This window comes from Rhinoderma darwinii, chromosome 5 (assembly GCF_050947455.1).
Source record: "Rhinoderma darwinii isolate aRhiDar2 chromosome 5, aRhiDar2.hap1, whole genome shotgun sequence".
NCBI lineage: Eukaryota > Metazoa > Chordata > Amphibia > Anura > Rhinodermatidae > Rhinoderma > Rhinoderma darwinii.
The window spans coordinates 5,781,374-5,803,558 of NC_134691.1; the positions used below are offsets into that span (position 1 = coordinate 5,781,374).

At 43.1% G+C, this 22,185-nt stretch overlaps 1 non-coding gene across 1 annotated transcript; it reads left to right on the forward strand.

Moving 5' to 3' along the window:
* The first annotated feature begins 20,165 nt into the window (after nt 1-20,165).
* On the forward strand, nt 20,166-20,243 carry TRNAK-CUU (transfer RNA lysine (anticodon CUU)). Its single transcript has one exon. It is a non-coding gene; the product is annotated as a tRNA-Lys (tRNA).
* The last annotated feature ends 1,942 nt before the right edge of the window (nt 20,244-22,185 follow it).

Below are 22,185 nucleotides of genomic sequence, written 5' to 3' on the forward strand. Positions count from 1 at the left end.
GAAAAACTTAATCCATGAAGTGGGACCTCAAGCGTCCGAATTACAATTCCGTTGTGCGCTCCATATTACGAGCCAAATTGCACACGATGATGCTGACAACATATGATGACAACATCTCCTCTTCTGATTCCTGTCAGGTGGAAGTGATGACCCGGAGACGTTGTGCGGATTTAAATCAACATCCACATCTACATCCTGACTGGCTTGAGTAGTGGCAGCGGTATATTTTCATCTACATTTTGGGCTTTTTTTCCCCTTTCTCCATTTGATAAATGAGGCGTTTCCTGCAAGACCATAACCACTTTTCTCATCGCTTTTCAATTCTGTGGGGAGAGGAGAAAAGTCTAAAAAAAAAATTACAAAATTGAACAATTGTGTTGAATTTTCAATTTTTTTTAACAATTTACACCAAGACTGATATAAACAGTCTAATAAATGTGACCCATAATAGTAATATAATTATTTGTCAATCACTGGACATGGTTATATTGCTAAATCGACATATTTACTGGTGTTTTGTCCCATTTGCCCCAATTAATTCAATTACTTAAGTTTTACGAGATTAGAGAAACATTGAAGTGAATGAGACTGAGCTACAATACCACCCACAACCTCTAGGCAGGTGTGGCGCTGTTTTTGTAAAAAAGAAGCCATGTTTTTTCAATCCTGAACAACCCCTTTAAATTTCACTTATTCAATGTTTCCTTTTTCTGCACATATGAGGAGGATTTACAAAACACTCATTTGACTAATTACATTCCATTACGGCCAAGATGAATAAATGGCCGTGTAGTTTGTTTTTCCAAGAATTAATCTTATTTTGTTATTACAAACAAACAATTTGTTCGTTATGTTTTATAGCCTGGTGCGGACTCTGCTGTAATTGTGTAGATTTATTTCTTTTATTTAATGAAGAATTATGTTTTGATGGTTTGACCCATTGATTTCATTGTGGGGAAAAAAATAAATGAACCTGCTGGATAAGAAATAAAAATAGACACATTAAAAAACAGAACATTAACAAGTCAAATTCAAAGGTGGGGGTTCAGTCAACGCTGCCGTGACCCCAACGTTGTTCCAAATGGGAGCTGAAAATTCACAGGACAATGTGATTAAAATTTCCTAATTGTGACCACCGTGCGTGTTGCGACTTCAACAAAAACTATGTCAGATGTTTCACATAACGATTCCACTAGTATGCTTAAAAAGAAGTGTCAGGGACATAGCTATAGGGGGTGCAAAGGTCAAAGTAGTCACACCCGGGCCCTGGTGTCTGAGGGGGTCCAAACTTCCCTCCGCTACGGTTGAAGAAACCAGGTTTCTAAATTGTAATAAATGAAATAATAAAAAACAAAAACCACCAGAAAGGACAAAAAATATCTACTGGATAGACATTAGACTCATGGACGGGGTTGTCATTGTAACTCAGTGACGTACCTGCCCCAGAGACGGGCTATGCCAGGTGTGCCCATTGTAAGTGTTGATATGGGGCCCTATGATTTCTGTATATGGCCATAAAAAGGTGAAAAAAAATAAAAAAATATATATATAAATAATAGCTGAGAGAGTGTTCAAAAGGCAAAATGACACTAAAATTCTACACACCAAGGGGTAAATTGTATTGGACCTCCAGTCTTGGTTCTCAGAGGATGCTAAAGAAAAACAAGGGAATCTAGGACTAACCAGCATTTAAATCCCAAATCGTGAGACAATTGAAAAGCTCCATCTCGAATGCCCCCAAAGCTACCAGAAATTATCAGTTTTATAAAATGTGCCCCCTTTGTGGTGCTCAAGAAATGAGACTGTTGGCAAGTATGAAATGAAATGTCTTTCTATGTTGTAGCATTAACCCTTCACTGCAAAAAATGGGCTAAATCCTGAAATAATCCTGAGTAATACAACAGAGGATAGGCGGCTCTTACACACCACGCAATTCAGCACTCGGCAGCCACACTCTGTGGTTAGGTGCGGTCCACCGCTTTGTGGCTGAACTGTGGTTACTCCCAGATGCTTCCACTTCACAATAACCCCCCTTACAGGTGTCCGGGGCAGATCTAGCAGATAATAATAGCACTTACAGGTGCCCAGGGCAGATCTAGCAGATAATAATAACACTTACAGGTGACCGGGGCAGATCTAGCAGATAATAATAACACTTACAGGTGACTGGGGTATATCTAGCAGATAATAATAACAACACTTACAGATGACCAGGACAGATCTAGCAGATAATAATAACTCTTACAGATGACCAGGGCAGATCTAGCAGATAATAATAACACTTACAGGTGACCGGGACAGATCTAGCAGATAATAGTAACACTTACAAGTGACCATAGCAGATCTAGCAGATAGTAATAGCACTTACAGGTGACTGTAGCAGATCTGGCAGATAATAATAACACATACAGGTGACCTTAGCAGATCTAGCAGATAATAATAGCACCTAAAGTTGACTAGGGCAGATCTATAAGATAATAATATTGCATACAGGTGACCAGGGCAGATCTAGTAGATAATAATAACACTTACAGGTGACCAGGGCAGATCTAGCAGATAATAGTAACAATTACAGGTGACCAGGGCAGATCTAGTAGATAGTAATAGCACTTTAGCACTTACAGGTGACCGGGGCAAATCTAGCAGATAATAATAGCACTTACAGGTGACTGGGGGAGACCTAGCAGATAATAATAACACTTACAGATGACGGGGGCAGATCTAGCAGATAATAACACTTACAGGTGACCGGGGCAGATCTAGCAGATAATAATAACACTTACAGGTGACCAGGGCAGATCTAGCAGATAATAATAACACTTACAGGTGACCGGGGCAGATCTAGCAGATAGTAATAGCACTTACAGGTGACTGTTGCAGATCTAGCAGATAATAATAACACATACAGGTGACCGGGGCAGATGTAGCAGATAGTAATAGCACTTACAGGTGACTGGGGCAGACCTAGAAGATAATAACACTTACAGATGACAGGGGCAGATCTAGCAGATAATAACACTTACAGGTGACTGGGGCAGATCTAGCAGATAATAATAACACTTACAGATGACGGGGGCAGATATAGCAGATAATAACACTTACAGGTGACTGGGGCAGATCTAGCAGATAATAATAACACATACAGGTGACCGGGGCAGATGTAGCAGATAGTAATAGCACTTACAGGTGACTGGGGCAGACCTAGAAGATAATATCACTTACAGATGACAGGGGCAGATCTAGCAGATAATAACACTTACAGGTGACTGGGGCAGATCTAGCAGATAATAATAACACTTACAGATGACGGGGGCAGATATAGCAGATAATAACACTTACAGGTGACTGGGGCAGATCTAGCAGATAATAATAACACTTACAGGTGACCGGGGCAAATCTAGCAGAGCAGAAACTTCACCAACTGGCTTGTGGAAAAGGTGACAACCTATGAAAGTGCCATGTGTAAAGTCTTTCAGCACGACACATACTACTAACAATGTTTGTCTATGGAGATTGCATGGCTGTGGACTTCATTTTATGAACCTGTTTGCAATGAGTGTGGCTAAAAAGCATGAACTTAATAATTAAAAAAAATGTCCACATACTTTAGGCCATATAGTGTAGGTCTGCATAGGATCAGTATACACAAAATGGACATTTAATCAAGGCAATTAACAAAGTTGTTTTTCTTTTTAGATGCACCAGTGCAATTAAAAATAGTTTCTAATGTATACACACCCTTTAATATTTGATGAAATTTCTCACGCATGAAAAAAAATGCAGTTTAATTATTTTACATGAACATTTCTTACAGTCATTTGCATAATTCCAGTCAATCTAATTTTATGCAATCTTTATACTGGAAGAAACTATTATGGTTTTGATAGCCCAAATGATTATTTTGAGGTTCGAGTAATTGGTGCCACTGAAAGACGCTGCCAGCTCAGATTTAATAACCACAGAACATTTTTTTTTATTCCTTAAGGCAAAGCAGATGAAACAATGTATTCAGTAAATTTAAATGGATAGATTTCTTCTCGTAAAAATGTAATCTGTGTTATTATTATGTTTTATGAGGACTCATATGTGAACAGAGCAATTCTCCATAAATTTGAAGTGAAAAGAGGAAAAATAAAGGTTATCATGTAAGAGCCTTTTACTAAACTGGTTTAAGATGATTATGTCAAGAAAGTCAAGAAACATAACATGCATCCAAAAAAAATTACTATTTTACAAAGGGAAATTCACATAATATGCACTTACAATAGAATCATATACAGAGAACAAGGAGGACAAACGGGCATTTGCCCCAGGGCCTCCACCCAGATAACCGTAAGGGCAGTTTAGTCAGTCAGTCGGGACCCCAACATGGCCATACAAAGATTCAAAGCACATTGCGGTTTTGTTGCGACTATTGCCACAAATCCTGTGTAAAACTGTGACAAAGCTGCTTTGAACAGGACCTACAAAAGGACCAACACACATAAGGTCACATGACATATGCAGTACCGGAAGCCAGGGGGGCAGAGCAGCACGGTTCCACAGAAGGGATGCGTGACCTGCTATGGAAATGTACTGAAGGTAGTACTGAAGGTAGTAGAAGATGGAGGCAATGTATAAATGGAATGGTTGGCAGATGAATAGCATGCAAGCAATTAACAGATGAATAGACAATGGACAAGAAATAATAGCGCTCACTGACCCTATCTGAATACCATTAGCTTAGCTGCAGACCAAATGCACAGGAAAGGCAAACAAACAATGGAACTACTGATCCTAGGATACACATAAAACCATTATACAAAAACTAGATCTCTCAGAGGACCAAAAGTTCCTATAGTACAAACAAACACTAGACAAGGACAAAGTCACCAAGAATCTGGAAAGAGTTTAGCACATGCCAGAAACAGTATAACCAGCCCCTGAGTAATCCAGGCCTGAAGTATATATAAGCCCAAGAAAAGTATTTTGCCCCCAATTAACCCGGCAAAGCTAAATGATGACTAAATCCAAACTCACACTAAAGGCATTGCCATGAAACACGCAAACACAAAGATAACATAAATCATTGATTAGCAGCAGTCCTGCTGATGTTTGTAATAGTCGGAGGCATACAGTGGTACAGTAAAGGCCCAATACATTTAAATGGGAGCCCTATTACCGCTCCCTAAAAAATACAGCTATTATATGGTCGTGTGCATGAGCTGGCTTGGGATAGGATCATGGTGGCCGATGTTACTAGAAATTTACAATGGCTTCAATTGATAAACTTTCCTATTATACAGCCGGTTCGTACATTCCAGATAATACAAAGTCCACATTCTTGTAGCCTCATGTCAATAGAATCCCGGTTTCTAACTAGCTGATGGATTTAGTCTTGTATGTGTAATGAAAAAACATTAGGCTGATTAATGCAGATGATAATCCATTTGCAATCGATCAGGAATCCCGTGGTATTGTGTAAGCTTGAAGAGTCTTTTCACTTTGTTCCTTTTCGCCATCAATATTTATATCTTCCGAATTACAGAATACCAGACTGAATGTTTATTCATCCTTTAGTTTCTCATTTCTGTTAAGATTCTCACCCAAAAGGTTTGTTGCTGGCTCAACTGCGATGCGGAGTCTATGGAATCTCTTCGTTATTCACTCTTAACACCCGTAAGGAATTATGGACTTTCCCAGTTGAATTTCGAAGTCAGAAAAAGAAATCAGCAGCACATAACAGTCCCAGTAAATACTCAAGAGGAACGTTATATCAAGAGAATTTTAAACCGGTGCAGGCAGTGTCGAGTCGTAGCCAGTCCAACTCCAAAATAGACACAAGAATGTAGAGCGACCGCAGCGCACGTAGTTACCAAAGTATCCGAAAAATGTGTCTTTCATTTCACCATAATAAATAGCGACGTTTCGACCCAATTATAGGTCCTTCTCAAGCTTGCTGGCACCAGATTGATGTCATCAGTGTGCGCCAGTTGCAATGTGACTGGTGGCTTGAAGTAGTGGAGCTGCATCTGTTAGTTGGAGAGCGTTGCCGGCTAGCGGAGAGGTGAGAAACTGTCTCCTTCTCATCTTCACTCCTTACTTGTCACCGGTTTAGAACTGGATATGAATTTGATTCTGCATTACCGCCATTTGCAAGACGTTTCTATGTTATCCTTTCATCTACTTCCACTAAAATTAATTTTCTGGTCTGGAAAAGCTATTTTCAAATAAGGCATTAAGTAACCTCAGGACCCACATCTATTTTCCAGAGTGGAGAGCAGCGACAAAGACTGTTTCTCACTGTTGAGGACTCGGCATGTCCGTGCATTACATGACAGCTAGAGATGAGCAAAACAATTCTAAAAACATCAGCTAGAGATGAGATAATCAACTTTAAACAAATCAAATTCGGTCCAAATTTCCAAAAAGTTACGGATTCTGCCAAATTCAAAACATTTGATGTCCACTGTGCCCGAATTGGCAAAATGGCGGCAGACGGCCACCATTTCACACATTCAAGAGGAGATAAAAGTAACTAAACTCACCTGGTCTCCTGTAGCGACGCGTTCCTGTCGGCCTCCTGATAGGATGTCATATTTTCCCATGTGACCGCAGCTGCAACGCGTCTTTGGCAGCCTCCTGAGACAACGTCTTTTTGACCCATTTGACCGCTACAGCCATCAAAGGCTGCAGCGGTCACGTGGGAAAAAACTACGTAATCTCAGGAGGCTGCCAGGGAAGCGTTGCAGCCAGGGGCGTAGCTAAGGGCTCATGGGCCCCCGATGCAAAGTTTCTTCTTGGGCCCCCCCCCCAACTTCTCATCTCCTAAGTGACCCAACGATGCAGCACTAGCAACCAGGGGCATCACTAAGGTATAGAAACGTCAGGGGAAATAGCCCCAATACATATGTTTTTCCAATAAAATGTGTGCGCGTGTATGTATATGTGTATATAGGAGACAGCATATCTGTAGCACTACGACCCTATAGCTATGGATCGAATTAGATACTGTGGCTCAGCAGACAGTATCACACATGTAAGGATTAGATACAGCCAGTGGCGTAGCTATAGGGGTCGCAGCGGTCGCAGTTGCGACCGGGCCCCTAAGCCTGGGGGGCCCACGGGCTCCCGTTGCCATACAGCATGTTTTCTAACTAAATCTTCTGTGCCGTGAAGCCGGCACTTTCTGGTTACGGTCACATGGTACACTTAGTGGACCATGTGACCGTGTTGTCACGTGACACGGCTTCCAGACAGAGCAGAAGAGTCGGTGCGGAGGACTCCAGGTAAGCTGCAGTGTAATGTAATGTATTGTGTTGTAACGTTATATATTGTAAAGTAATGTGTTGTGATGCCTTGTAATGTATTGTGTTGTTTGCGGTGGAGAGGGGGGGCGTTAAATCACAGCCCCCCCCCTCCTCCACCGCAAACTGCACAATACAACACAATACAGTATAGTACACATGAGTGTATGAGAGCGGGGCTGCGGCTATGTAATACAGTCACTGCCCCGCTCCTGAGTCCTTACAAGTGCGCGCCGTCAGGATGATGTGATGCGGCCGGCGCTGCACTAATGAGCGTCGGCACTGAAGACAGAACATTGCGGGCGCGCTACAAAACACCCCCATGTTCTGTCCTCAATGCCTGAACCACCGCTCATTAGTGCAGCGCCGGCCGCATCTCCTCATGCTGACCGTGCGCGCACTTATATCAGGAGCGGGGCAATGGCTGTATTACACAGCCGCAGCCCTGCTCTATAACGGCGGAGATCAGAGAAACCGCTCATCTCCGCCGCTATTCTCCTGAATGCTGCGATCAAAGCTGACTGCAGCATTCAGGGGAAAATGAGAAGGGGGATGCCCCTGGATCGCATCACAGGGAATTCCTGTGACGCGATTAAGGGACATACCATATATGGGCAGACAGCCCAGGGTCTATTGAAGGACCCCAGGGCTGTCCTACCATATTTCCTGTTGTTAGGGCATACTGAGGTATGTCCTAACAACTGCCTGTGTACTATACATAAACCGGCTAATGTACTGGGATATAGATATAGGCCAGTACGTTGAAGTTTAAAAATAAAGTAAAAACAAAGTAATGTTAAATAAAAAAAATACACATTCACCTTTTTTATAATAAACATTAAAATAAGTCTCAATACATAAAACATGCACATAATCGGTATTGGCGCGGCCGTAATAACCTGCACAACTATTTTTTTGCATCATTTATGATGTGTACTCTGTAAAAAAATAAAATAAAAATTGCTTTCTATCACTTTGGCCCCATTCACACGACGTGCCCGCAATCAGGGCCCGCGATTGCGGGCACAGCCGGCCACCGACTGCCACCCGCATTTTCGGGCCGTGCTCCCATACAAAGTATGGGAAAACGGCCCGCAAAATGCAAAAGGACGGACATGTTCCATAATTTTCTGAACATTTCTACGGCACGGACACCCATCCGTAGCGCTACGGAAATGTGTCCGCATTCAATGAAAGTGAATGGAGGTTATTTACGGTCGTGTGCATGGGGCCTAATTGTGAGGCACAAGGTGCGATGATGAATTTAACCGCCATGTGCCTCACATTAATAGTAGTTAACCCCATCATGTACCTTACACATTAACCCATTATGACTGAGAAACATGATGGGGTTAATTATTATTAATGGGAGGCACATTCAAAATTCATCATCACACCTCGCGCCTCACATCAGAAAATGGAAGAACTTTTTTTTCTCTTTATTACTGTTGGCAAAGTAAACGAAGTATCGGTATCGAAGTCCAAATTTTGGTATCGTGACATCCCTACACTGTGGGTCGCATCCCCCTGGGGGTTCGTGAGTCACTCACCGAGGTCCCGGTTCCAATCAATGCTGGAGCAAGGAGCTGACATCTCCTTGATCCAGCATTCCCTGTGCCGTGAGCGGCTCGACGCAGGCAGGCGGGATGTAGCGACATCATCGCGCCTGCCTGCGCTGAGTCACTCATAGTACACACCGGAGGAGGCGAAGGATCCTCCACTCGACGTGGGAACGGGGATAGGTAAGTAATTATGCACATATGGGGGCATTATACTGTATGGGGGGCTGATATGGGGAGCATTATACGCTATGGGGCTATTATGGGGGGCAGTATACGTTATGGGGCATTATACTGTGTGGGGGCAGCTATGGGAGCATTAACTGTGTGGGGGCATTATACTATGGGGGCTGTTGGTCAAGGCGTCTGGGCATATGAGCGCGCAGGGGTCTGATGATGATGGTGGTGCTGGGGAGGGGTAGGGGGGCCCAAGCTGAATTCTTGCACCCGAGCCCATGAGCCTTTAGCTACGCCCCTGGATACAGCGGCTCAGCAGACAGTATCACACATGATAGGATTAGATACAGTGGCTCAGCAGACAGTATCACACATGATAGGATTAGATACACAGCTCAGCAGACAGTATCACACATGATAGGATTAGATACATTGGCTCAGCAGACAGTATGACACATGATAGGATTAGATACAGTGGCTCAGCAGACAGTATCACACATGATAGGATTAGATACAGCAGCTCAGCAGACAGTATCACACATGATAGGATTAGATACAGCGGCCCAGCAGACAGTATCACACATGATAGGATTAGATACACGGCTCAGCAGACAGTATCAGACATGATAGGATTAGATACAGTGGCTCAGCAGACAGTATGACACATGATAGAATTAGATACAGTGGCTCAGCAGACAGTATGACACATGATAGAATTAGATACAGTGGCTCAGCAGACAGTATGACACATGATAGGATTAGAGACAGGGCTCAGCAGACAGTATCACACATGATAGGATTAGATACAGTGGCTCAGCAGACAGTATCACACATGATAGGATTAGATACAGTGGCTCAGCAGACAGTATCACACATGATTGGATTAGATACAGTGGCTCAGCAGACAGTATCACACATGATTGGATTAGATACAGTGGCTCAGCAGACAGTATCACACATGATTGGATTAGATACAGTGGCTCAGCAGACAGTATCACACATGATTGGATTAGATTTAGGGCCCAGCTCGCTGACATTGCGGCTCCAGCGCTGGACCCAGGAAAGGTAAGTATAAGAATTGTTTTGCTTTTTTATGTGTTACTAATTATTTTTGTGTGTTTGTGTTTTTTATAAGTTCAGTTGTTGGACTACTTCGGATTCGAGGACTACTTCGATAACTGCATTTTGTTTTATTCTCAATAAAATGTCCGTGTCGGCGATTCACAGTGTGAGAAATTAACCGGAATGAAGGGGAAGTAGAGCTCGTACGAGCGGCTGCACCCCATTCAAAACAGCTGATTGGCGGGGGGTCCCGGGAGTCGGACCCCGACCTATCAACTCCAGCAGACAGTGGCATTAAACTTACCCTTCTCTTCGGCTGCAGCGGATATCCTGACTCTATCCAGGGTCAGGATGTTTTGAGCTGCGCATAGTGGTGTGATGTCAGGACCTCCGCTGTGCTCCACTGGTCGCAGCAGCAGTCACATGGGACAAAACAATGTCGTCTTAAGAGGCCGGCAAGGACGTGTCACTACGAGAGACTAGGAGAAATTAGTTTGGTATTTTTTTATTTAAGGGATGGAATCGCAAGTGCCCTGATTTCCCTGTTTGACTCTGATGTCTTCAACTTGGATATAGTCCTAGAAAACATCAGAGAGTCAGACAGGGCAATCGAGGCACTTGCGATCCGCAGCGAATTTATTCGGACCAAATAGAAATTGGCAGAAAACATCCTTGTTTGCTTCCAGAGGCTGTGCAGACCTCCCACAGCTGAGAGTTTGTTACATTTGTATCCAGTCTAGAAACATTGGCAGCAGCAGAACAAATATCTCTCCTAACTTGCCACAATGTATCAATCTGTTCACAGAACAATGTCTAGACTGCATTCAATTGTAGCCACTTCTAAGCTGGGAGGGGAACTATGTATGCAGGAGTTTGCTGCCTCTGATTCACTGACAGCAAGCAGACATTTAAAAAAAAATAAATGATGAATTAAATTCAAAGTATATTAGAAACTAGCAGAACCTTGCATTTATACAGGAATTAAAGGTTTATTCCCATATTAAACAATTATGACATATCCACGGGATACGCCATAAATGTCTGATAGATGTGGAAAAGCTCTAAGACCCGCTCCTATGTCGAGAACGGGGGTTCACCGAATCATTTTCTAGCCTTGTGGGGCGGTTGCGGGCCGCGGGATCCGTGTGGTGAATAAATGGAGAGGTGGCCGCGCATTATGGGAGTTTATAGGACATAATTAGAACAGAATAGACGGAGCATTGCCATTTCCATTCATGTAGTAGCCTCACTAGGTCGGACGGTTGTCGGGGGACCCCTGTTATCCCGGGAATGTGCCATAAATGTCTAAGATGGAAATAAGCCTTTAGGCTTTATTAACATAAAATGAGTACACCCCTTAAAAACAACATGGAGTTAAAAGGTGGACATTCCCTTTAATTTTAAGAGGGCAGCATCAATATAATGTGAGTAATAGTTTTTTTTTCTGAGAGAACTGTTAATTCTAAATTGACACTTTCCTTTGTTTAATATTAGAATTTCTTGAAAAATCAGAATATTCAATAAAAGACAAGTGGAATCTGACAGGGGGCAAATAATCCCCCCCAGCGCCGTACCAGATACGTGTGCTGAAATCATTTCTATCCGGGCGCTTTGCTTTATCCATATTTAATCTAGAATCTGCAGTGTACAATAAATTCCCAGCCTTGAGTTTATTTCAACATTACAAGCAAGAAAAATAAATATCATGAATTATTTATAGAGCACATAACTAATCGACCCAGCGGGCCGTTCCATACAATTGTCTGTACATCTGAACCCCAAATCTTTCATGGTTATATCAGTGACCTAGAGCCTTGTATCTAGAGATACATAACAGGGGTGTAGCTATTGAGGATGCCAATGTATCTGTATCACCAGGGTCCTACACCCCAAAGGGGCCCAAGTCCCCTCTGCCACTTAGGAAGACACCAGTATTATAAATGGTACATGGTAGGTGGGGGCCCTGTTACAGATTTTGCATTAGGGTCCAGGTGTTTTAAATCCCACCTCTGTATATAACAGCTAAAGTAGAAGTTGGCAGGGGAGTCACGATCTGTGTCCCTCCTGCCATTGCTTATGTTAGCAGGTGTACAAATTGGCAGATAACTACGCAAATCACATGAGATACAGCTCGAAAAAACTGGTAGAGGAAGGCAAAAGCAGACGAGATCTAATCCTACCTTTCCTTTTTATACATCATTGGGGGCAGGAAAGACACAAACAGTGTCTCCCCTGCACTTCCCTTTTATATTTTAAAAATTACTCAAGTTTCAGAGACCTAGTTAGACTTTTCTTCTCCCAGGGCGAAGATTTAGTCTCCTGCCATATCCCTGACTGCCCCCCCCCAATCACCAGGTCCCCCTCCCCCACCAGTCCCCCCTCCCCCACAACTATTCCCCTGGAAAAATAATTGTTCCATTTTCAATGTATCCATAAAAGATAAAACAAGACCGCATTAGCCACTTGACTTTGTTTGCCAGATTGGTCTAGTTGGCTCTTTGCAAATCTTCGGAGGCTTTCAGCGGCACGCTCCCCGGCTGTAATACACATGCAAATTTCTCTCTATAAAACTCATTTGATTTCTTTAGCTGCTCAACTACATGGAAAATAATTTCATTTACAGCTGGAATACTTACAAGTGACAGATAAACGTATTATGAAGGAGGCTGTTTCATAAATATACAAGCAGGTGTCAGCCATGTATGAAACGTTGGAACGCTGCAGTTTTCTCACCTGCAGAAGAGAGGGGGGATTAGCCGGGGATTTGCTTCAAGGATTTTTTCCGAGCAAATTTTTTTCATTCCTTTGCCCAAACACTTTTATTCTTTAATAGAATCTTCATGGTTCCATTTAGTCATTTATTTATTTTATTTTATTTTGTGATCAGTCAGGAGGAAAATGCATTTACTTGGCTGCTCCTATCTCCGAGAAGCAGGCTCCAAAGAGTAATTCCCACAGAAGTTTTCATTCTCTCCGTCAAAGTCAATTTCTCAGATTTTACTTATTTCTTTCTTTCATGCCTGGACGGAGCTTGTATGTCGTTACTGACGCAGTTCGCATGGTGCTGCGCTATATACAAATTCTACACTGCACAAAAAACAAAAATATTCAAAAATCGCCTTACGATCGACCGAAGTGAAAACGTAGCCCTACGATATTATCTCACAGATTCCCCGGATATCTTCCAGCAGGTTTTTAGAAGCTTGAACTCTTCTTTGAGGATTGAGAAAAAAATGGGAATCTTGACTGTATCTTAATGTGAATGTCCACCTTTTAACACCATTTTGTTCTTTTAACCCCTAGACTACTAGCGCCGTCTGCAGATCATGTGAACACGTAAGCGTGCGGGCACTGCCACTGTGTAATTCATAGTATAATTCTTCAGTGCAGTGTACAAGTAATTCTGGACAATTGTAGGTTCCAACTTTTGGGGTTTGGCCTATTCTGTTCCCCATAACTGCACCCCAGTGCACAAGGTCCATAAAGGCATGGCTGGTTGGTCGGTCGGTCGGTCGGTCGGTTGGTTGATTGATTGGTTGGTTGGTTGGTTGGTTGGCTGGTTGGTTGGGTGTTTGGTTGGTTGGTTGGTTAGTTGGTCGGCTGGTTGGTTGGGGGAGTTTGGGGTGGAAGAACTTGACTGGCAGCACAGAGTCCTGACCTCAACCCCATGCAACACCTTTGGGATGAACTAGAACGGAGATTACGAGCCCGGCCCCATCCCCCAACATCAGTATCTGACTTCACAAATGATCTTCTGGATGAATGGGCAAAAATTCCCACAGACACCCCAAAATCTTGTAGAAAGCCCCCAGAAGAGTGGAAGATGTTTTACTGCAAAGTGGGGAGACATATTAATGTCTATGGATTTAGAAGTCATAAATACTCCTGTAGGTGGAATGTGTAGGTGTCCCAATACTTTTGTCCATATAGTGTCTGGCTAAAGAACGCCAATTGTGAAACCCGAATGTATTTTATTTATTTATTTTATTTCATTTAAATTTTCACAAAATTTATTTTTCCAATATTATAACCACCAGTAAATTTCCATTCTCCCCTCCCTGTAACCCCTCGCCCTCCCTTCCCTCCCTTGTAGACCGGTCTGGAGCACCCGCCTTGTGACTACTTCTACACCTTCTGGTAATTCCACTTCCCCGATTGTCTTGTTATTCTTAACATTTAAACTTTGATAGTGGATTTTTTTCATAAGCAAATACAGATTTCACATTGTTCGGGTACTAATCAGTCTCAACCGGCAGGGATAATACGCTGAGTTCGTACGAAAGGAATCACACCACACAGAGTCTGGTACGAAGCTCCTTACCCAGCATCAGGAGAGGCGTCACTGCTTTATTACACACATTTGTTCTATATCCCCTTTCTCCTGGGGGTGGGTACATGTTATCACACTTTTATAAAAGCACGTATCACTGTAAGCCTCTTGTTACTTGTGTCATCCTTGGATAGGTTCACCCTTATCTGGTCCTTTAGATATGTCTTCATAGTTCATAGTTCGTTCATACCAGGAAGTGACTTGTTATTTTATTAGTGCGTAGTCCCTGTTCAGGGGCCATCTTGCCACGTATACTTATCTAATCCTACTATTGCTTCATCACAATTATGTACACAACTCTATAGTCTATATTTTATTAAAGAAAGAAAATTATTATAAACATTAACTTCTGTCCACTCCATCCTTCACAGTCCCCCCTTTTATCATTATTTTCTTCATTTCTTAACCTAAGTGTGTCCGTGCTCTGGGAAAGGGGAGTAAAAGGATTTTTTCACCAGTTTGAGACGAGCCTCCCCTATTAGGAGACCCCCTTTGTAGCTGGACTTAAAGAGTCGGTGCACACCCTACACTATCTATTCATCTTCAGAACAATAGTCTCGATAAAGGGTGGTTGTTTTCATGGATGGAGTTGGTAAAAGTCCTTCAATTTCTGAAGAAAACATAAAAGTGGGAGTTACTTCAGTTATAGTTTTAGTCATTAATTTCTTCATACATGGTAATACACAACAAGCAATAACTGCGAAAAGCACTAGAAAAATTAAGATTACAATCCCAATTTGGGCCAGAATTTTTTGCCATCCGGTTAACCATGAGAAATACTGATCCCATGGGTCTGTGAAACCTGAATTTCGTTTTAATTCCTCGGATAAAGAAACAATCTGTTTGATTGGCATGGTTACTTTGCCGTTTGGTCCTGTGTTATCTGGAATAAAAGTACAACAGGTAGTACCTATCATGGCACAAACGCCTCCTTTTTCTGCTAGTATCATATCAAGGGCCATACGGTTCTGGAAAGTCATAGTAGATGTGGGTCCTAACTGGTCAGCTAGACCTTGTAAAGCGTCCCTAGTATAGTTAACAAACCGTTGCTGGTTGTAATAGATATAATTTATCCAATCTACATTTTTGTTAGCTGTGATCATAGGGATTAATGATTCAAATCCAGCTGCTACCTGATCCCGGGCCTTGAATTCATCTGGAACCCCCCTTGGGACTCCTATAGCATCTATATACACATGGGGGTCAAAACTTCCTTTCAGATCTCTTTTTTCCCTTGTTAATATGTGACTATTTTGAGAGGTGGTCTCTTGGGTCTCAGAGAGTATATGAAAAGGCATGATCGCTTTCGCCAGGGTGCATTCTCCCTTCCAGTTCCCTCCGATCCGAGTTCTAATTTTCATGTCCCCACAGATCCAATATATATCCCCTAATGACTGGACCTGGTTCTGAAGGAAGCTTCCATTCATTGAGCTATACGTCCCACACCACTGGTTACTAAAGTTTCCTACAAATCTCCCTTCTCCCTCATAATTTACATAACAGGTGTAGTTCCCGGGGTATATAGTAAGTCCCTCTCGATTCTTGGGGGTCTCAGTTATGATAGGATATTCTTTCTTCCAATTTTCACACTCATTTTGTTCAGTAGTAGTATTGGTGAATAAACTAAAAAAACATGGCTGAATTTGTTTTGGGATTTCTAAGGGTACCATACCTAAATGGGGTCTAGCCCCAGCACAAACATAGCAATTGCTTTTGTTTACTTTAGTGGCGGAATATTTCATCCATTCCAACCATAGATTTGTATCCCCAAATCCAGTTTCCATAGCCATAGTGTCTTCGAATCCTGGGTTCGCGATTACAACTATTTGTGAGATGGTTCGGATCCTAGGGGCAACGGGGTTTGGCTGTTCAATAATCAATTTTTCCCATTCTGTGGAATTTACCATATCCATAATTCTAAATGGACCCTCAGGTCCCACATAGCCGAGACTCCCTGTATAAGACGACAGCCAATACTGTCCCCCATCTGTGTGTTTGGGATTTTCTATAGTTAGAATCAGTGGATTACAGCTACCTACATTTTGACACTGGCTACGAAATGGGGTCTTAGTAAGGGTCATCCTAGTTATTAGAGATTTTCCGCTATCATCCTTTTTGTTTAAAGCGCTAGGGGGTTGATATCCCCAATCTCTTCCAGTGCTCCATCCCACGGAGCCCCAGTATTTACCCTGAGTTCCCCAATTATCATCCGTAACACATATATATTGTTCTCCTTCTCCTATGGTTTTGATCCAGTTTCTTCCCCAATCATAGTTCAACCCGTATTCCCACTGTCTATGGTTACAGTCTATTATTTGACAATAATCGAATGTGTAAGTGGCTACATGGGTGTTGCTTGAATTAAACCAGAGGACAGTCATATCGTCGATCTTAGTGACCGCTACCTGTCCGGTTACTACCCATGCTGTACCACACAAAAGGATATGCTGGATCATTTCGGAACTTCCACTCGTTTGCAATGGGAAGCGTGAATCCAAGTAGGGCGACCCTCAACTTTCACAGCGGTAGGGGTGGTCAATATGACTTGGTATGGGCCCTCGAATCGTGATTCTAGAGATCCTCGGACATGCTTCTTGACTACCACAAATTCTCCAGGTTTAATGTCGTGGGTGGTAGTATCTGCTTCCGGATCTGGAAAAGAGGAGTATACTGCAGAATGTGTTATTGTCAGTTCCTTACATAATGCAATTACAAAGTTCACTAGATTGTCATTTCCCATGCTAAGCTGCTGGGGGTAGTAGTGGCCTAACCTTGGGGGACCACCAAATAGTATTTCATAAGGCGTCAATCCTGTAGGGGCTTTAGGGGTGTTCCTAACCGAGTATAATGCTATAGGTAATAGTTCTGGCCATGCCATGTTCAGTTCTTGGCTGGCTTTCAAAAGTTTGTTTTTTAGGGTACCATTAAGTCTTTCTACTTTCCCGCTACTTTGAGGATGGTATGGAGTATGTAGTCCTAGATCAGCCCCGACTAATTTCCAAATTGCCGATGTGATATCTGCAGTAAAGGCTGGTCCTTGATCGCTTTCTATTACTTCTGGAATTCCGAATCTGCATATTACTTCCTTCATAAGTTTCTTTGCAGTAGTCCTGGCTGTCATATTGGTGACCGGGTAAGCCTCGGGCCATCCTGAAAACATATCGATTACCACTAGTAGATATTCGTATTTGCCACTTTTAGGCAGTTGTGTGTGATCTATTTGAATTCTTTGAAACGGATAGGATGTCCTGGCGAGGTGTTTTGCAGGAGTGGTCATAGTCCTTCCAGGGTTGCATCGATTGCAGATTATGCATGTCCGGCAATACTGGGTGACAGGGGTGGATATTCCTGGGGCCAGGTATAGTTTGTTGATTGCCGTTACCATCTGGTTTTTCCCTCGGTGGGTAGGACCGTGTGCCCACTGTACAATTGCTGGGTACAGGGCTCTCGGGAGGGCAACTCGTTTGTCCTTTCTCCATATTCCTTGTTTATCCACACTTGCTCCTTCCGTCTGCCATTGCTGTCTGTCCTCAGGGGTACTATTGTTCTGGAAGATGGTAACTTGGTTGATGGCGTCGGTCCCTTCCACATTTGGTATCTGTTCTCTGGCCCGCGACCTAGTCATAATCTGAAGGTAGCTTGTTTGATCCGGACTCCCTTCTGACTCTTTTCCGTAAGTTGCTGCCCACTTTGCCGTCTCGTCTGCCAGCTTATTTCCTTGTGCTTCTTCTGTTTGGGCTTTTCCATGGGCTTTGGTCTTGAGTATGGCCACTTTTTCTGGACGAGTCAAGGCTTCAAGTAATTCAGCCACAGCTTGCGCATGCCTGATTGGGGTACCAGCAGCTGTTGCAAAACCTCTGATTGCCCAGATCTGTCCAAAGTCGTGAGCCACACCGAAGGCGTATCTGGAATCCGTATATATGTTAGCTGTGTGGTTGGCCGCTTCGTGGCATGCCTCTGTGAGGGCTTTTAATTCAGCTTCTTGTGCAGATTTGTGGGGTGGCATCCGGCCTGCTCGGATGGTTTCGTGCAGTGATACCACAGCGTATCCAGTGTGGAATTTACCTTGTTCATCAGCATAACGTGATCCATCAGTGAAAAGAATGAGGTCCGGGTTGTCAAGTGGAGTGTCAAATACCGTGGAGGGAGATGTTGCTTGCTGCTGCATAAGTTGTAAGCAGTCATGAGATTGTGCATGATCTGATTCCGTATGGGGTTCTTGGTCTTGATCCCCCCTTACAAGGGGCAGAAGGGTGGCCGGATTGAGCGTATGGCAGCGCTGTAAAGTGACGTTGTCTGGAAGGAGAAGAGAACATTGAAGACGCATACGTCGTTGTAAGGAAAGTTGTTTTTGTTGACTTTGAAGTATGATTGCGGATAAGTCATGTGGAGCTAAAATGGTGACTGGATGTCCGAGAATAAAGGGTGCTGTTTTGTCCAGTAATATCTGTGCAGCCAGCACAGCTCGTAGGCACATGGGTGCGGCTTGCGATACAGGGTCCAGTTTCGCCGAGAAGTACCCAATAGGTCTAGGTTTTCCTCCATGTGTTTGAGTGAGGACAGCAGATGCATGGCCTTGGTTTTCTGAGATGTATAGTTGGAAAGGTAGTTGGTAGTTGGGGATGCCCAGGGCTGGGGCTGTAGAAATGATATGTTGTAGTTCACGGAACGATTGTACAGCAATAAGGGGGAGATTGGGCATCCAGGAGGGATCAGAAACGCAGGCGTATAGAGGATGCATGAGTTGAGATGCGTTGGGAATCCATTGTCGACAGTAGGTTACCATTCCTAAAAAGGCCTGCAATTGCGTAAGGCCAGTAGGGAGAGGTATGGCAAGAATACTAGAGACTCGTTCCAAGGTGAGATGTCGTGATCCTTGTGAAATACAGTGTCCTAGAAAGATAACTTTGGGGGCACACCATTGCAGTTTCTTTTTGGAGATTTTGCAGTTAATTTGAGCAAGAAATACGAGACAGAAAGGGTAAAATCATCAAATATGTGTATTACAAAGAACGTGTCCAGCCACCGCCCTATAATGGCGACGGTGGAATTCTAACTGCGTGGGAGTGTCCCAGTTGTGGTCAACAGAACCCGCCCCAAGTTGAATATTGTGTATCATGTCACTTTCCACGCCCCGATCCTCCCATATATGCCACGCCTTCGGCACCACTCCCCGCCCCCGGAGGCCATCTTGGTACACCTAAACCTGTTGTTCCGTTATATCCGGTACTCACACAAGAAGGTGGATTTTATAAGCCACCTCCGGAGGATAAGGTCACAGCTGACGTTCCTCTAATGCCAGTGACCACCCGTAGCGCCAACCCCCTTATATCCACTACACCCATCGCCCATCAATTAGCGGCCAGAAGGAGATGTATCCATCCTAATGATGATGCCCAATCCGAACATTCGGAGGGAGGATGGGGGGAAGAGATTACAATTACAATCCCGCCTGCTATACCTCCTTCACAGTCACCTCCTCCCCCTAGTCGTCCGCTACCCCTCCCTCTGGCTGTACGGCCACCCGTGGCCCCCCGACCACAATTCCCAGAATGGCCAGCGCCACCCCCTGAATCCTTTCCGGAACAATGGAATCCCCAGATACAGCGTATGATATGGGAAGGGAATTCACTTTTAACAGTGGGACACGGGAATATGGTCACCCAAAGGGTAGACGCCATAGTGAACGCTGCCAATATGAATCTACAACATAGGGGTGGATTGGCAAGAGCCGTCATCGAACATGGCGGTGCTTCCACCGGCTAGCTCAGTCGGTAGAGCATGAGACTCTTAATCTCAGGGTCGTGGGTTCGAGCCCCACGTTGTGCGCCAAAATGTTCGGGTACTAATCAGTCTCAACCGGCAGGGATAATACGCTGAGTTCGTACGAAAGGAATCACACCACACAGAGTCTGGTACGAAGCTCCTTACCCAGCATCAGGAGAGGCGTCACTGCTTTATTACACACATTTGTTCTATATCCCCTTTCTCCTGGGGGTGGGTACATGTTATCACACTTTTATAAAAGCACGTATCACTGTAAGCCTCTTGTTACTTGTGTCATCCTTGGATAGGTTCACCCTTATCTGGTCCTTTAGATATGTCTTCATAGTTCATAGTTCGTTCATACCAGGAAGTGACTTGTTATTTTATTAGTGCGTAGTCCCTGTTCAGGGGCCATCTTGCCACGTATACTTATCTAATCCTACTATTGCTTCATCACAATTATGTACACAACTCTATAGTCTATATTTTATTAAAGAAAGAAAATTATTATAAACATTAACTTCTGTCCACTCCATCCTTCACAACATGCTGGATCCAAATCCTTTTTTTTAGAGGTTTTATCCGAGCCCCAGTTTTTCACAATCTGAAGTTTTTCCGCGGATAAATTAGGCCAGTTTTCTTCCCACCGGGTATAGAAATATTTGAATCGTTCCCCAAAAAACGAATTGAGGAGAGAAACTAATATCTACCTCCAGCTGTCTAGTTATCCTCTCAAACCTACCCTGCCAATACGTAAATATTTTTGGACGTAGCCGTAATAAATGTAAGCCGTCCGCCTTCCGCCTACCTCATTTCCAACATCTATCTTCCCTTTCCTTATATATTATTTTCAGGAAATGTGTGTAATATAATCCATGAATCAGATTGAATTGAATTAGTTGGTAGATAAAATTCAACGCAACTTTTCCGACATTCGCACATATCCTTGCCTAGTATTATCTATACCATCTAAAAAAATAATAATTAGAATTTATTATTTTTTATTTGCCACCTCGTTGTGCCCATTTTTTTCTATCAATCATTTTTAATTTCTCTCCAAATCTCCATATAATCCCGATGTCGTTTCTTCTCTCCATGAATCCCAGTATTATAAAGAAAACAGCATGCTGCGCCAATTCCATCGCATTCTTCAAATCGACCACTCCAGCAGCAGAACGTACCGTTTTCTCATTATGGACACCTGAGTAGTAATTTTTTCCCATACAGCTGTTTTACAAAGTAAATGACAAACATCTTAAATAACCCCCTCTCCTCAAGATAATGGTGAAAAAAAAATCAAAAAATCAAAGGCAGATCCGCAATTTCCCACTGTTATGTGTGTGTATATTATACTTTGAAATGATAATTTGCCGAGTCTCTTTGAGATAAAAATGCAATTACAGTCGGCTTTCATTTCCCTTCTGTCGACATATAAAATTATCACGTCCTTCGCTGCCTTATCAAATTCAATATCATTTCATTTATTTGCAGCCGAGGTTCCCGGTTTGTATTGTCTTAGCGTCGTGTCTTTACATTAAGGACTTCAGAGTTCACGCAGTAACAATTAAAAGATGTTACGTAGTTCGCTCTGAGCATTCACGCTATCTCCAAGACAAGTAATTGCTGAGGATGAATAGAGGATGTTCACAGGCAAATTTAAGATGATGAATCACACAATTTTTTTTTTCTCCATTGGAACAGGACAGAAAATACAGATCCGTTTTTTTAGCGATAGCTTTGAATGTTCTATTTAATCAGAGCCTTATGGCGTTTGTCAGAGCCCGCTGTGTCGGAGAATTGGAACATTCGTTAAAGAAAGTCAGAATTTCTTAGGGAGCGGTTACTATGCCGTTTGCCACGTCTATTGATGTCTTCTCGAAGGAGATATTTAAAGATGGATTTGGAACAATTTCTCAGCTCTGTGAACTTTATGCTTCCTTGGGAAAGCTGCGTAGCTGGTGAATGGCTTGGACAGAACCCACTCCTTTGAAAATTCGTAATAGTT